Source organism: Peromyscus maniculatus, chromosome 16, assembly GCF_049852395.1.
Source record: "Peromyscus maniculatus bairdii isolate BWxNUB_F1_BW_parent chromosome 16, HU_Pman_BW_mat_3.1, whole genome shotgun sequence".
Classification (NCBI taxonomy): domain Eukaryota; kingdom Metazoa; phylum Chordata; class Mammalia; order Rodentia; family Cricetidae; genus Peromyscus; species Peromyscus maniculatus.
The window spans coordinates 52,563,180-52,579,072 of record NC_134867.1 but is presented as its reverse complement, the minus strand read 5'-3'; the positions used below and the strand labels follow the sequence as shown (position 1 = coordinate 52,579,072).

At 46.2% G+C, this 15,893-nt stretch overlaps 1 long non-coding RNA gene across 1 annotated transcript in view; it reads right to left on the bottom strand.

Annotated features, from left to right (window-relative positions):
* LOC143268912 (uncharacterized) overlaps positions 1-8,493 on the bottom strand; it is a 184,297-nt gene extending 175,804 nt beyond the window's left edge. Inside the window, exon 1 of the long non-coding RNA XR_013045126.1 lies at positions 8,377-8,493. This is a non-coding gene — a long non-coding RNA (uncharacterized LOC143268912). The remainder of the gene's footprint in view (positions 1-8,376) is intronic.
* Between the last annotated feature and the right edge of the window lie 7,400 nt (positions 8,494-15,893).

Below are 15,893 nucleotides of genomic sequence, written 5' to 3'. Positions count from 1 at the left end.
CGTTCCTCCCTTTGTCTTTTTTTTTTTTTTAAGATTTATTTATTATGTATATAGTGTTCTGCCTGCATGTATGTCTGCAGACCAGAAGAGGGCACCAGATTTCATTACAGATGGTTGTGAGTCACCATGTGAGTGCTGGGAATTGAACTCAGGACCTCTGGAAGAACAGTCAATGCTCTTAACCTCTGAGCCATCTCTCCAGCCCCTTTCTCTTTTCTTTTTTCTTTTTCTTTTCTTTTCTTTTCTTTTTCTTTCTTTCTTTCTTTTTTTTTTTTTAAACATCAGTATCACTCTGTTGTTCTGAAACACACTATAAAGACCAGGCTGGCCTCAAACTCACAGATATCTGCTGTGCATGATTGATTGATAAATAAAACGCTGATTGGCCAGTAACTAGGCAGGAAGGATAGGCGGGACAAAGAAGGAGGAGAATTCTGGGAGGTGGAAGGCTGAGGCAGGGAGACACTGCCAGCATCTGTGATGAGAAGCAACATGTTAAGATACCGGTAAGTCACGAGCCACATGGCAACTTACAGATTAATAGAAATGGGGTAATTTAAGATATAAAAACAGCTTAGAAGAAACCTGAGCCATTAGGCCATACAGCTTGTAAATAATGTCTCTGTGTGTTTACTTGGATCTGAGGGCTGCGGGAGCCGGGCAGGAACAGGGTAACTTCAGCTACAGAGACCCACCTGCCTCTGCCTCCCGAGTGCTGGGATTAAAGTCGTAGGCCACCATACTTAACCACAGTATACCTTCTTAACTGTTGAAACCTTTCTCTCTCTCTTTCTCTCAAAATGTTTCTCCTGGATTATCTAGGATTATGGGGGCGGGGTTGTCCTCAGTCTGTAGCCCTGGTTGGCTTGGAATTCAATATGTAGACGAGGCTGGCCTCAAACCCACAGTAATCCACCTGACTCTGCTTCTGTCTCTGTCTTTCAAGTGCTGGGATTAAAAGTACCACATCAGGCCAAAGTCATCTCCATGTTGGATTAACTGTTTGATGACAGGTATGGAGCCCAAGGCTGGCGTAACCTAAACACATGCTGTGCACACTTGCTGTGGAGATAGACCCCCAACCCTGCTGCTCTCTTGTCTTACCCTTCCCCCCCCCCCTTTTCTTTCTGTAATTGAGGGTTTTTGTTTCTCTTTCTCGGCTCTGTGAGCGAGTTTCTAGATTATGTTAACTAAGGTGGAAAAACCCACCCTAAATGTAGATGGCTCCATTCCATGGCGTGGGGTCCAGTCTTAGTTACTTTTTTTGTTGTTGTTGTTTGGTTTTTCAAGACAGGGTTTCTCTGTGTAGTTTTGGTGCCTGTCCTGGATCTTGCTCTGTAGACCAGGCTGGCCTCAAACTCACCGAGATTCACCTGGCTCTGCCCCTCGAGTGCTGGGATTAAAGGCATGCGCCACCGATGCCTGGCTTTAGTTATTTTTCTACTGCTGTGATAAAACACTATGGCCAAGGTAACTTACAGAAGGAAGGTTTTTGGAGGGGGGGGCCTGGGGGGTGGGGCTTACAGTTCTGGAGGTCGGAGTCCATTGCCATCTCTGTGGGGAAGCAGGGCAGCAGGCACCAGACTTGGCCGCAGGAACAGCTGAGAGCTCACATTTGAAACCTCAAGTAGGAAACAGATAAATCAAGATAAACAGAGAAATCATAATTAGGAGAGTCTTTTGAAACCTCAAAGCCTGCCTTCAGTGACATCCTTCCCCCAGCAAGGCCACATTTCCTAAGCCTCCCCCAAACAGCCCTATGTACCGCTCGAAAGGCAGTGGAACCCGGTGGAACCCGGGAGAATGGAGCTAAAAATGAGGCGGACTAAAGTCTCATGCAATAGCCAACTTTATTCAGAGCATCAGACAGTTTATGCTCTGAGGGTTAAGAGAGAGTCACATGAGTAAAGTGTCCAATCACAAGTGCAGGCCACTTGTGGTGGACAAAAGCCACACACGGCAAAATCATGTTTTTCCATAGAGGCATATAAACAAATAAGAAGATCCAGTTGTAATGAATAGTCAGAAGTGAACTCACTCCTTTCCACTACACCTGAGAGGGGGCACAAAAGCACATTCCAAGAACAATTCTGTGTTTTTGAAGAAACTGAGGTCACAAGACTCTTGTTTTGTTGGAGCTTTCTCACAAGCACTCAGAATTCTCACACAACGACAGCTCCATTCTTGGACCATGTTCTGACAAACTGCCAACTGAGAACCAAGTGTTCACATGCCTGAACTATGGGGGACATCCCATTCAAGCCGCCCCAGGTCTGGACTGAATATGAAGGAGAAAGTGAGCTAAGCACCAGCGTTCATTTCTCTCTGCTTCCTGATTGTGGGTGCAACATAACTAGTCAAATTACTGATGTTCCTGCCACAGTGACCTTCCTGCCAGAGCCTGTATCCTTGAACTGTGAGCCCAAATAAACCCTTACTTTCTTAAGTTACTTTTGCCGGTATTTTGTCAGAGAAATAACTCATACATTGCCATACAGGGACCCTCACTGGGGTAAATGAAGAACTTTCCATGCACCCAAGCAAGCGTGGAATATAAGATATCCCACATGCAATATTCACCTCTCAGTCTTTAGAGTACAGAACATGGAAAAAGGAAACACGGAACCAATGTAAGCATTTGGAAATCCAACAACCATTTACCCTCAATTTGACTACATTTTGAAGACTTAGTTTGTAAAGTTCAAGACACTATAACCTGAAAGCTAAAATGAAGATGCTTATCTCAAAGGAATGGGAAGGGCTAAGGGCATATAGCTCACGGGCAGATATGGTGGTATTTTATTTGTACTGAAATGTACTTTTAATTGTATGTTAATAAATAAAGTTGCCTGGGGGTCTGAGCTATTAAAGCCATAGAAAGAGCATGGCGGTGGTGGCACACGCCTTTAATCCCAGCACTTGGTAGGCAGAGCTAGGTAAGTCTCTGTGTGTTCAGGGATACAGCCAGCATTGGAGACACATGCCTTTAAGACCTGGAGGGTTGTACTTACAGGCAGTGACGAGGCAGTCACGTGTTTGGGTTTACAACCAATGAGAAGGCAGAACAGAAAGACTATATCAAGACAAACACACAGGAAGTAGGTCTCTTTTGGAGAGGTAGGACCACTGCAGGAGGAAGGGTAAGGTTTTAGCTCTGAGCTCTGACCTCTTGGCTTTCTCTTTTACATTGGTTTTGTGTTTCTTATTTAATAAGATGGTTGGTTACATCTACAGGCAGAGCTCTCGCCTAGCATATGCAAGGCCCCGGGTTTGATCCCCAGCACTGAATAAAAAACCTGACAAAGCTCAGAGAAGTGAGGAAGGAGAAAGGAAACAGCAAAATCAATAACATGTTGGCCTTGCAAATCCAAGGACCCGAGTTTGATCTACAGGCCACGGTTGGTGAGCATTTGCCTGGAATCTCAATGCTGGGAGGAGGAATGGACACAGGCTGACCCCTGGGGCTCTCTGGCCAGACAGTCCAGCTGCTCAGAGAGTTCCAGGCCTGTGGAGACCCTTGTATAAAATATAAGACTGAGTCCAGCCAGATGGCTTAACAGGTAAGGGTCCAGGTCACCAAGCCTGATGACCAAAGCTGATGACCTGAGTTCGATCCCTGGGACACACGTGGTGGATGGAGGGAGGTCTTACAAGCTGTGCTCTGACCTCCACATGCAAGACATGCGAGTCACAGCATGCTTGTGCACACACACACACACAGAGTTAATAAAAAAGGAAGTTAAGAGGTTTTCAAACAAAAACAACTTAGGGGTTGGAGAGATGGCTCAGACAGGATCTGAAACTTTCTTATGGATTCCTTAGGGACCTGCACTCATGTGCACATACCTCTTCCCACACACACATATAATCATAATTAAAGAGAAAATAAATCATCCGGGTGATTATGATGCACGCCTTTAATCCCAGCACTCAGGAAGCAGAGGCAGGCAGATCTCTCTGAGTTTAAGGCCAGCCTGGTCTACAGAGCGAGTTCCAGGACAGGGCTACACGGAGGGACCCTGTCTTGAAAAAGCAACAATATCAACAAAAACCAAAAACCAAAAGAGCAACACACACACACACACACACATACACACACACGGGGGTGGGGAGGATAAATCTTTAAAGAAATGAGCTTAGTGGTGCATGGCTTTAAGTGAGTTTAACTTGAACTCACTAAACTTAAAGCACAGCTCTAACTCTCTGTGAGTTCGAGGCCAGCCTGGTCTACACAGTGAGTTCCAGGACATTCAGAGCTACACAATGAGACCCTGTCTCAAAAACAACACAAAGAACAAGCAAAAACTTAGTTTTTATTTTAATTACTTTAAACATATTTGTTTATTTGTATGTGTGTGTGTTTGTGTGTGTTTGTATGCCATGTGTGTGCCGTGCCCAAAGCGGCCAAAAGAAGGCATCAGATCCCCTGGGGCTAGAGTTGCAGGTGTTTGTGAGCCGCCGAATATGGGTGCCGGGAAGCAAATTCCAAATTCAGGTCCTCTGGCAGAGCAACAAGGGCTCTTAACAGCTGAGCCATCACACCTCTATCCCCTCTATGTTATTTTTTAAAATTAACTTATTCTTTGTTTCAAACTTCATTGCCCGCCCCCCAGGGTGGTTAGTTGCCCCTCATTCAGAGACGAGCTTCGTAAACAGAAGTAAATCCCAAAGAATCATGCAGAGCACAACCTTTTACAAGGACTGTAAAATGCTATTTTAAGGCAAACTTTATGGAAACAATGCTAAGATCAGCTATTTTGGGACTCGGGAGATAATTTTCTATCTTAAAGGGGGCTGTCCTGTGACGAGAACCGAAGGCAGGAAGTTTGACTTTACCAACACATTGTTTCAGCTCCATTGTTTCTGCTTGTTCCCTAAAAATAATTCCCTAGCTCCACCTTCTTATCAAGATATCCCAACCCCTCCCCCTACTTAAAGCATTACACATCAGTGAGTTCCAAATAGCCACGGTTTGTACCGTCAGCCCTCTGCCAGGTGACTTGTTTTGACCTGGGGACTCAGCGGTTGGAGCTCTCTTGAGGTGACCCAGCTCCAGGAGACAGAAGCTCCAAGTCAGATATGAATGACTAATGGGGCGGAACTCTACGCACAAAGCCGAAGGTGACTGCTCAGGCCTGTCAGAACATTCAGGAGGCTGAGGCAGGAGGATAGCTTCAAGTTCAAGACTAGCTTTGTTAGCCGAGTGTGGTGGCAAACACCTTTAATCGCAGCACCAGTAGAGGCTGGTGGATCTCCTGAGTTTGAGACCAGCCTGGTTTATAAAACCAGATGGGTTCCTGGTGAGCCCGGGTTACGCAGTGAAACCCTGTCTCAACAACAAAACAAACAAAACCCCAAACTAACACTACTTTTGTCTATATAGCAAGTTCGAGGTCTGTCTGAGTGACATAAGACCCTGTCTTTAAAAAAATAAAGTTTCCGTACAGGCATGTCCATGAAGCATTACATTGAATTCCGCCTGGGGACTAGGAAGAGAACTGGGCAATCTCCACTGGTGGCTGCGATGGATTCCTGATGGATTCCCTTTTAGGAGAAGCAGAAAGGCCTGGAGCTGATGATGACGGGCTAATGTGGAGATTCAACCCAAACGAGAGCATAAGCTGTTAGTGTAGGGGACTGTCTTGAAGCTGAGAACATACACCTCCACACTGAGGGAAAAGGTAAGGGAATAAGGCCTGCTTTGAAGACTGTGTGTCTGTGGCATGTTGTACTAAACCACAACCAAAGGCTTTCTGCTGGGAAGGGTAGCCCCTGTCTGTAATTACAGTATTCAAGAGGTAGAGGCATGAGGATCCTGAGTTCAAGGCCATTTGGAGGCGTCTTAGGCTTCCTGGCATGACCCTGTCTAGCAGGATCAATCAATCAACGAGTCATTTAACCAACCAATCTGTCTATCAATGCCATCACTTTTAGACACACCCTTTCCATGTTCTGAAAACAGTCATTCACACAGGTAAGCCAAACCACAATGTTCATAAGAACCCGAAGCGCAAACAATCCAAATGTCCATTAAGAGACAAAGGATGAGACTGTGCTGGCTGTGTGTGCCTGTAATCTCAGCCCTTGGGAAGAAAAGTCAAGAGTTTAAAGCTATCCTCAGTTTCAGAGCGGGAATTTGAGGTCACCCTGGGCTAATCGTGACCTGTCTCAAACATACCCTCCCCCAGAATTAATGGATAAGTAAAATGTGGTATATTCAAGCAATATAATAGTTTTCAACCACGATCAGAAGGAATAAAATTCTGCTGCAAACCACACGATGAACCTCAAAAACACTGAGCTAAGTGAACTGAGCTAGTAGCAAGGGTTGCCTAGGATAAACGCATTAATAAGTCGCAAACTGGAATCAAAATTACTGCGGGCCAGGAAGTGAGAATGGAATGACGGTGTCCCGTGGAATATCTGTTAGAAATGATGAAAAACAGCGCTGGCAGTGATGGTTTTACAACACTGTAAAAATAGTTCTACTGAGTTGTGAGCCTGTAGCTGGAGAGTTTTCTCTCCAGCTCCCACCAATCCCACCAGTCCCAGAGCCCACTTATAAAATAAACACACCTCCTCCTCCTCCTCCTCCTCCTCCTTCTTCTTCTTCTATTTTTATTTTTATTTTATTTTATTTTTTGAGGCAAATTCTTGCTAGCCCTGACTGGCCTGGAACTGGATATGCTGACCAGTCTGGCTACTATACACAATCCTATCTCAGCTTCCTGTACTCTGGGTTTACAGGCATGGATCAACATGTCAGGCAACAGATGCATTTTTAAACTTCTAAGTCTTTTTTTTTTTTTTTTTTTTTTTTTTTTTGATTTTTCGAGACGGGGTTTCTCTGTGTAGCTTTGCGCCTTTCCTGGGACTCACTTGGTAGCCCAGGCTGGCCTCGAACTCACAGAGATCCTAAACTTCTAAGTCTTAATCTGACGAAAGTTTTGCTCTTAAACCCCATGCCTAGCAAAGGATCCACCATCGAGCTATAGACTTCAACCTTTCCATCTGTGAGAGAGTCTTGGTGAGTCAACCGGGCTGGACGCAACGAACTCTGCAGCTCATCCTGGCTCAGCACTCCCAAAGGGCTGGCCTTACAGCCTTGCATCACCAGCCCAGCCCACCTCAGAAAGAGACAGGAGTTTTAAGAATGTATTTATTTATTTTATATCTGAGAGGATCTTATATAGTCTAGGCTAGTTTCAAACTTGATACATAGTAGAGGCTCACCTTGGCTGACGTGGGATTCCTGACCGTCCAACCTCTGTCCCACAGATACCTTTGAAATTTGTATTTGAAGATAGCCTAGTTTCCTTATAATCTCAGAAACATTTTAAATATTAATAAGGAATTGGATTAACAATAGCAGAGTTCCAAAGTTGAAAAATGTTCCCGGATTTTCATTTTAGTCATCAAATCATCAGTGTTACCCTCTGTCTTCCCCCATTTCCTTCTCCCCTCCCTCCCTCCCTCCCTCCCTCCCTCCCTCCCTCCCTCCCTCCCTCCCTCCCTTCCAGGTCCAGTACTTGGGATTGGGTTCAGAGCCTTGAGCATGCTATGAAAATGCTCCACACTGAACTAACATCCACCATGTCTGATTTTGATGTGGTCTTGTTAAGTTGTCCAGGCTAATCCTGAATTTGTTATTCTCACACTTCGCCCCAACTCCCCACTTCTCCAGTAGCTGGGATTGCAGGCAAATGCCTTTATGTCTCGATACATTCTGTGGGTTTTTAAAGCAATTTTTTAAAATTGTGTGTGTGTGTGTGTGTGTGTGTGTGAGAGAGAGAGAGAGAGAGAGAAAGAGAGACAGACAGACAGACAGACAGACAGAGTGTGGCGGTCAGGAGACACTTCCCTCCTTCATCATATGTCCCGGGATTGCATTTGGTGTTTAGGTAACAGTTGCATGGCCAGCCCTTTTACCCGGGGAGCCATCTCAGGCCCTCACATTGAACAAGGGAGAGAGAAAGGGACCACTAAATGACACCAAGTTACAGTGAGAGCAAACACGAAGTACCTTGTCCGTTTGCAAAGTGGGGTGATTACAGTGATAATAGACTTTCTGTTTCAAAAAGCCGCAGGAAAGCATTTGGGAAGTTGTCACCAGAAAGGGAGACAAGTGTGTGAAAAGATTGTTGTAAAAAAAAAAATAAATAAATAAATAAAATAAAATAAAATAAAATAAAATAAACACACAGACTCTTCTATTATTTAAACTGTTTGGCCTAATGGCTCAGGCTTCTGGCTATCTAGTTCTTCTATCTTAAATTAACCCATTTTTATTAATCTATAAGTTGCCACATGTCTCGTGGCTTACCGGTACCTTACATCTTGCTCGTCATGGCGGTGGCTGGCAGTGTCTCTTCCCACCTTCCTGTTCTCTCAATTCTCCTCTCTGTTAGTCCCGCCTATACTTCCTGCCTGGCCACTGGCCAATCAGTGTTTTATTTATTGGCCAATCAGAGCATTTGACATACAGACCATCCCACAGCAGTGCACCCAAGATTTACCCCACTGATCCTGCTTAACTACCCCCTCAAGTCACTGAAATGACCCCTTGTGAAGGTTCCTTCACATCCTCGTTTACCCATGCCTGAGATCCATCCAATGGCCTCTTTGCAGCATTGGCCCCTTTTCTCTGCAGCCGGTCTTGGCTCCTCTGACATTGTCCTCTTCGCTGGACCCTCCCTGTATTTACAGGCTGGGTTCTGTTTCTCCTCTAGAGCTCTGTCTGGTGATCTCAGGCTGTCCCTCCCTATGAATGCCACTTGAAGACCAAGGACCTCCAGATTCACAGCGCTCATCCTCGCCTTTCTCCTGAACGTCCGACTCATTGACCCAGCACCTCCACAGATGCTGCCAAGACTGGTTAATGGGCACCGCAAACTTAAGAGGTCTAAAACACAACTTTCATCCAGCCTCCACCTTCCCCCTCATACATATGCTCTTTATTTTACCTATATTTATTTATTTATTTATTTATTTATTTATTTATTTATTTATTTATTTATTTTTTCTGAGACAGTGTCTCACTCTGTATCCAGGCTGGCCTGAAACTCATTGTGTAGCCCTTGAACTCCAGGCAATTCTCCTGCACCAGCCTCATGAGTGTGAGCATTACAAATGTGAGCTATCATGCTTGGCTCTATCTATCTATCTATCTATCTATCTATCTATCTATCATCTATCTTTCTTTCTATCATCTTTCTTTCTATCATCCTTCTTCCTTCCTTCCTTCCTTCCTTCCTTCCTTCCTTCCTTCCTTCCTTCCTTCCTTCCTTCCTTTCTTTCTTTCTTTCTTTTCTTTCTATCCATCCATCTATTATTTTCATGAGTGTATGCCACATGTGTGCAATGCACTCAGAGGCCAGAAGGGGGCAGTAGATTTCCTGAAGCCAGAGTTACAGGCAGTTTTGAGCTACCTGATGAGGGGCGCTGGAAACTAAACTAAACATGGGTTCTCCGGAAAAGCGGAAAGCATTTTTCACTGGTGAGCCAACTTTCCAGTCACCTGGCTCTATTGATCCATCTTAATGCAGCTGCCCTTGGTACCTTTCAGAGCCTTTGGCTCAGGACCGCTGTGGATGCTAAAATCCACAGGTGCTCAAGTCATATATAAGGTGGGCTACTATTAGCATCTAACTTATATGCATCCTATTCTATACTTTTGTTCATTTGCTTTTGATTGTTGTTTACATTTTATTTATTATTGTTATTGTTACATTTTTTGAGATAGGCTGTCCTGGAACTTGTTCTGTAGACCAAGCTGGCCTCAAACTCACAGAGATCTGCCTGGCTCTGCCTCCCTAGTGTTGGGATTAAAGGCGTGCACCACCACCACCTGGCGCTTGTTTGTTTTTTGAGACAGGGTCTCATGTAGTTCTGGCTGGCCTTGAACTTGCTGTGTAGCCAAGACTGGCCTTGAATCCCTCATCCTCCTGCCTCCGTCTCCCGAGTGTTGGGATTACAGACGTGTGCTGCCGTGCTTAGCTTCCTCTTATGTACTCTAAGTCATCTTCGGCACTAACAGAAGGGAGTTCTGTGGTTTTAATGTTTGTCTATATCATTCCATGTTGGCACCTTAACCCCCCAGATTACTTCTCATTTCACTATTGACGATGGAATTCAAGGCCTTTCACACACAAGCATTTTGCCAGTGAGTTCCATTCCCAGCCTGTTGTTGGTTGTCTTTGCTCTTTTGCGGGGGCCTGCCACCCAGCTCCCAAATAAATCACACATGGAGGCTTATTATTATGAATGACGGTTTTTGGCGGCTCTCTTACCCTGTGAGGAAAAGTCACGAAATACGACAGAATCCATTAACAAGAGTTTTATTCAGACAAGGAGAAAGGGATAGATGTGATCAGGCCTGCTGAAAGGACACGTGTGGAAGAAGGGGGGGCATGGAGCCTACCTTTTTAAGGGCCAGCCCACACATGCACACACAGGCCCACGTGAATACTCCACGCATGTGCATAGATCACGTGGTCACGCAGCACGATTACGTGACCACGCAGCACATGGGTTACATAGAACGTATGACCCTGAAATGGCTAGGTGGAGATGACTAAGTGTCCTGCTGGGGCATTTGTGACCATGGGGTCGTGGCTGGAATTCCTATCAATGAATGCCCAGCCTTAGCTTGGCTTGTTTCTTGCCAGCTTTTCTTCACTTGCAATTATTCTGTCTACCTTTTACCTCTGGGCTTTTTTCTTTTTCTTACTTTTGTATATCTTGCTTTCACTCTTACTCCATGGCTAGCTATGTGGCTGGGTGGCTGGTCCCTGGCATCCTCCTCTCCTTGTTCTCTTGCTCTTTATTCTCTCCTCCCAGATTTCTCCTTCTATTTATCCTCTCTGTCTGCCAGCCTCACCCATTTCTCTCTCCTGACTTGCTATTGGCCGTTCAGTTCTTTATTAGACTATCAGGTGTTTTACACAGGCACAGTAACACAGCTTCACAGAGTTAAACAAATGCAACATAAACAAAAGTAACACACCTTAAAATAATATTCTACACTAGCCCTTGCGTTTTTGAGACTAGAATTCACTGTGTAGCCTAGGCCACCCTTGAACTTGCCACTCTTCAGCCTCCCCCCCCCCCCCAAGCACGAGCACTACAGGATTACATCATCACACCTGGCTTTGAAGACATGCACTAATGGCAATTGAAGATGAGGCAAGATAGACAAACGGAAAATCACGATGCTATGGGAAGCAAAGGAAAGAAACCCTCATCCCGGGATGTGGCCTACTTTTCCTGTTGTTAGAGGGCAGGAAGCTTTAGATGTTACTGATAAAACCCAAATTGCCTCATAGAGACAACATATGTTTTTCTAAAGACACCTCAAACAAAGACATGAAAAATAATAAATCAACTGTGTTTACACTGGGCTCAAAATCAGACCTATAACCTCGAGGTTTTAGCACTCCCCTCTCACTCCTAAGTCTGGACAAGACCCTCATAAATCTGTCTTACAATTTTGTTTACAAAAGAACATTCTTTAACCTTTAAACCTTGTAAATTATGTGCTCTGAGTGAAAAGACGTAGAAAGCACAAGATCATAGATTGAGCCGTTGTGTAGTTAAGGTGCGACTCTCCCATTCCCACAGTAAGCCTTGTTTCTCCCCTGAGTGTCTCTTTACAGTCAACTCGGTGCTCAAGATCTATGTTAAGGCCAGGCATGGTGATACACAGCCTTAGTTCCAGAGGCAGGGAGATCGCCGAGAGCTGGAGTCCAGGTTAGGCTAAAGTGGAAGTCTTTGGGGAGATTTTTGTGGGTTCTCTTTGGGAAAGGGTAAATTGGGAGGCATCATGCTAAGTTTCTTTCCTGGAGTAGGAGTTTCAGAGTTGATGTCTTCTTGGTCAAGTCCAACTTCTTGTCAGAATAGGAGGTAAAGATGGGGATCTCTGAGGTAGAGGAAAAGATTCAAGTTGAAGGACAGCTTCCCCTGACTGATATGGATCAACAGGGAAAGGCTCCTTCCATACTGTCTCAGTCAGGGTTTCTATTGCTGTGAAGAGATACCATGACCATGCCAGTTCTTATAAAGGAAAACATTTAGTTGGGTGGCTTACAGTTTCAGAGGTGTAGTCCATTATCATCACAGTGGAACATGGCGGCATGCTGGCAGACATGGTGCTGGAGAAGGAGCTGAGAGTCCTACATCTTGATCCGAAGGCAACAGGAAGTGGTGTGAGACACTGGGCGTGGCTTGAGCATATATGAGCCCTCAAAGCCCCCCACCACAGTGACACACTTCCCTCAACAAGGCTGTACCTACTCCAGCAAAGCCACACCTCCCCATAGTGCCACTCCCCATGAGCTTGTGGGGGCCGATTATGTTCAAACCACCACATACACGGTGGAAGAAGAGAACTGACTCCCGAGACTTAGCCTCTGATCTCCACAGGTGCTTACACACACATACACACACACACTCACACACACACACACACACACACACACACACACACGCTCACACACTCACACACTCACACACACACTCACACTCACACACACACACGCTCACACACTCACACACACACACACACACACACACACACACACACACGCTCACACACACACACTCACATTCAAGGTACATGCACAAAATCAAGGACCATGTACTTTTTAAAGGTCAAGGAGGAACTGATGCACACTTACTTCTGTGTGTGGAAGCCAGAGGACAACCTTGGCTGCCTGCCTCTGCTCAGGTGCTGCCTTCCTTGGGGATTTTGTTTTTGTTTTTGTCTTTCTTTTGAAACAAGACTTCTCACTGGCCTGGGAATCTCCAAATAGGTTACACGTCTTTTGAGAATTACAAAACCCTGCCCCCACACCCAGCTTCTTTTTTCATAGGTTCTGGGGATCGAACCTCAGCCCCTTGCTTGCAGAGGAAGTAATTTACCAACTGTGCTGTCTCCCCTGCCTGCAGCTGCTACAAGTTAAAATTAAAATGTACCAGCTGCATGGTGGTGGTGCACAGCCTTAATGCCAGCACCGGGAGGCAGAGGCAGGTGGATCTCAGTGAGTTCCAGCCTGGTCTACAAAGTGAGTTGCAGGACAGCCAGAACTGTTACAGAGAGAAACCTTGTGTATATGCGTGCGTGCGTGCGTGCGTGCGTGCGTGCGTGCGTGTGTGTGGTGTGTGTGTGTGTGTGTGTGTGTGTGTGTAGGGAGTACTAAGTACTATAAGAGGCTTACCCACCAGAAGAAACACCCATGCCTTAAAAGTCTTAACAGTCAAGGGATATATTTTGCTACCGACTCACAGAGACCAACTGAAAACATTTTTATGATAGAGGAACTGTGATTTAGATAATATCTGAGAACTGCTACCAGTGTTTTTAGCATAACAATGGCATCATGATTCTGGCAGAAATGCCTGTGGTTTTAGAGAAACATCCTGGAATATGAAGAGATGAAGTTACACCGTGTCGGAAATTAGTTATAGAAAAAGAGGAAGATGGAGAGAGATGGAGAACTATTGTGGACTGTGGGGTCTGCTCCAGTACAATGTCATTACTGCTGAATATACACGAAGGCTTCTCCATCGCGTGTTTAAAAGGCAGCAGCTGATGGTCCCCTCTACCTGTCGTCCTCAGGTGGGTAAGAGCCTGGTGGTGACCTCACAGTGGCACTGTGGGCGGTAGAGGTGGGTGGGCTTCCCCCCAATCCTGGCTCAGCCAGGGTGGCCTCTGATCTGGGCTCTGGAGTTGGGAAAGGGAGCTGACCCATGGAAGACCCCGTCCTCATCCACGCTCAATGGCTGGGAACCCCCGAGGCTGCTCTCTTGGCAGGGCATCCTGCTCTCCAGTCCAGGAGGACAGACCGAGGGATGGGGAGAACAGAAGTCCCTTCCCATTCCTGTGTATCTGGGAGTCCTTAGCAGCTCCCGCTACTCGCGGGTAGGGTGTGAGAAACAGTGGTTTATGGGGGAAAGTTTGCTGTGTTTGTTTTCCCCGAGATCAAAACTCTCATCTCTCTCTCTGTTAACACAAGCCATCTAGGGTTGATCTGTATTTAATTTTCCCTGGGTGGTCCCGGGATGACATCTTGCCCTTTTGTCTGGCGGTAGGAACTTGGGAACCCTATCCTTCGGTCCATCTGCTTAGCAACAGCCCACCTCCTGCTGCCGGCCAGGCAGTGCGGGGTGGATTCTGTTTTGAAAACTCTTCTAATGTTACAAGGCACAAGAGATCCTTAGGTGTGAGTGCTCAGAGCAGAGAGCATGTGTCCTGGCCGTGCTGGAGCTGACTGGTGTCTGCAAGCAAGAAAAAGCTTCGGAGGGCCTCCGGGCCGGCCTCACAGCTTTCTGATTTGGTGTTTGGAGATGGGGGGCGGGGCAGTGGGAGGCTCATTCTGTAGCCCAGGCTGGCCAGGGAATTCGTGACAATCATTTAGCCTCAGCCTTCCTGGTGCTGAGGTAACAGGTGTGAGGCAAGCTACCTGGCAGGAATCTTTGCACATCTTTTTTTTTTTTTTTTTTTTTTGGCCTGTTTCTGTTTCTTTTGAGATAAGGTCTTAAATATAGCCCACTTGTCTCAGTCTTCCAAGGGTTTACAGGAGTATGCCCAGCTCCTTTGTAAGTTTTTTTAGTTGTTTTTAATTTTTAAAATCATTTTATTTGTGTTGTCATTTTTGTTTTGTTTTGTTTTCGAGACAGGGGTTCTCTAGGTCTGTGTAGCTCTGGCTGTCCTAGAACTCACTTTGGAGACCAGGCTGGCCTTGAACTCACAGCGATCCCCCTGCCTGTGCCTCCCGAGTGCTGGGATTAAAGGTGTGCGCCACCACTGCCTGGATAAATTTTCCCTTTTTTGAGACAGGTTCTATTACTATCCCTTAGCCTGGCTGTCCTTGATCTCCCGGTTCTCCTTTATCCTCCCCGCACATGCTGGGGTCTCTTGGTTGCACCACCATGCCCTGTACCTTACAAGAGCTTTTACTTTAGTTTTTCAAGATGCAGTGCTGTGGATTGAACCTAGGACCTCAAGCACGCTAAGCAAATGCTCTACCACTGAGATATCCCCCATGCCGTCCCTGCCCAATCCTATAAAAGTCCACTGGGTTATGAAATAGGTATTTCCGCCTTGGAGAAGTGCCGGGCCTCTAGCCGCTGATTGCTCTGGGCTTCACATTGAACTGTCCCATGGGGTCCGTGGAGGCGACACTCGAAGGAGCGGATTTTGGAAGTCCAGGTGTCAGGATGAAAAAGCACCTTTGTGTGCTGGGCCTCTGAGGGGAGGAGTCCGCCTCTTTCTCTTTGGCGGGAGTAGTAAGACTTCCCCAGGCCCTCTCCTGCGCCAACCTCGAAGAAGCCCTTGCAAGAGTGCTCTGCCACAGAAGGGCAAGGGTGGCCCTGCACATGACCATTCCCTGGCCACAAGCACAGCTGGAGCTCAGAGGAGCCCCGGAAGTTCTGGCGTCCACGGTCCTGTGTGACAACCTGGACACATCCTCCACAGTGCACAAAGAAAGGCACCAAGAACAGCAGTGCTGGGACCAGAGCGGTCATTTGAAACGCTATACATAGCCTTTTCCTTGGCCTGGAGTCTGAAGTCTATTCTTCCTGATCCCGCTAAGAGGTTGCATCCACCTCGTGGGCACAGCAGTGAGTCTGCGCAGTTATATGATACGGGCCTCTTGACTTCATTATACCTGTGACTTTATACCATCGATTTTAGAGATATACATTAATGGAAATGAAAAACTTCATGATTCATTTTGTTCAGAGGAAGGACAGGATGAGAGGAAATTAAGTTGCTGTGCCAGCACCCACACCCCTGCAAAGCCTCGGCACTTGGAGCATCTGGCTTCCAGGGGCCTGAAGCACACTCCAGGGCATGCTAGTGAGCATGCGCGTTTCTCCTCAGCTCTGCAATC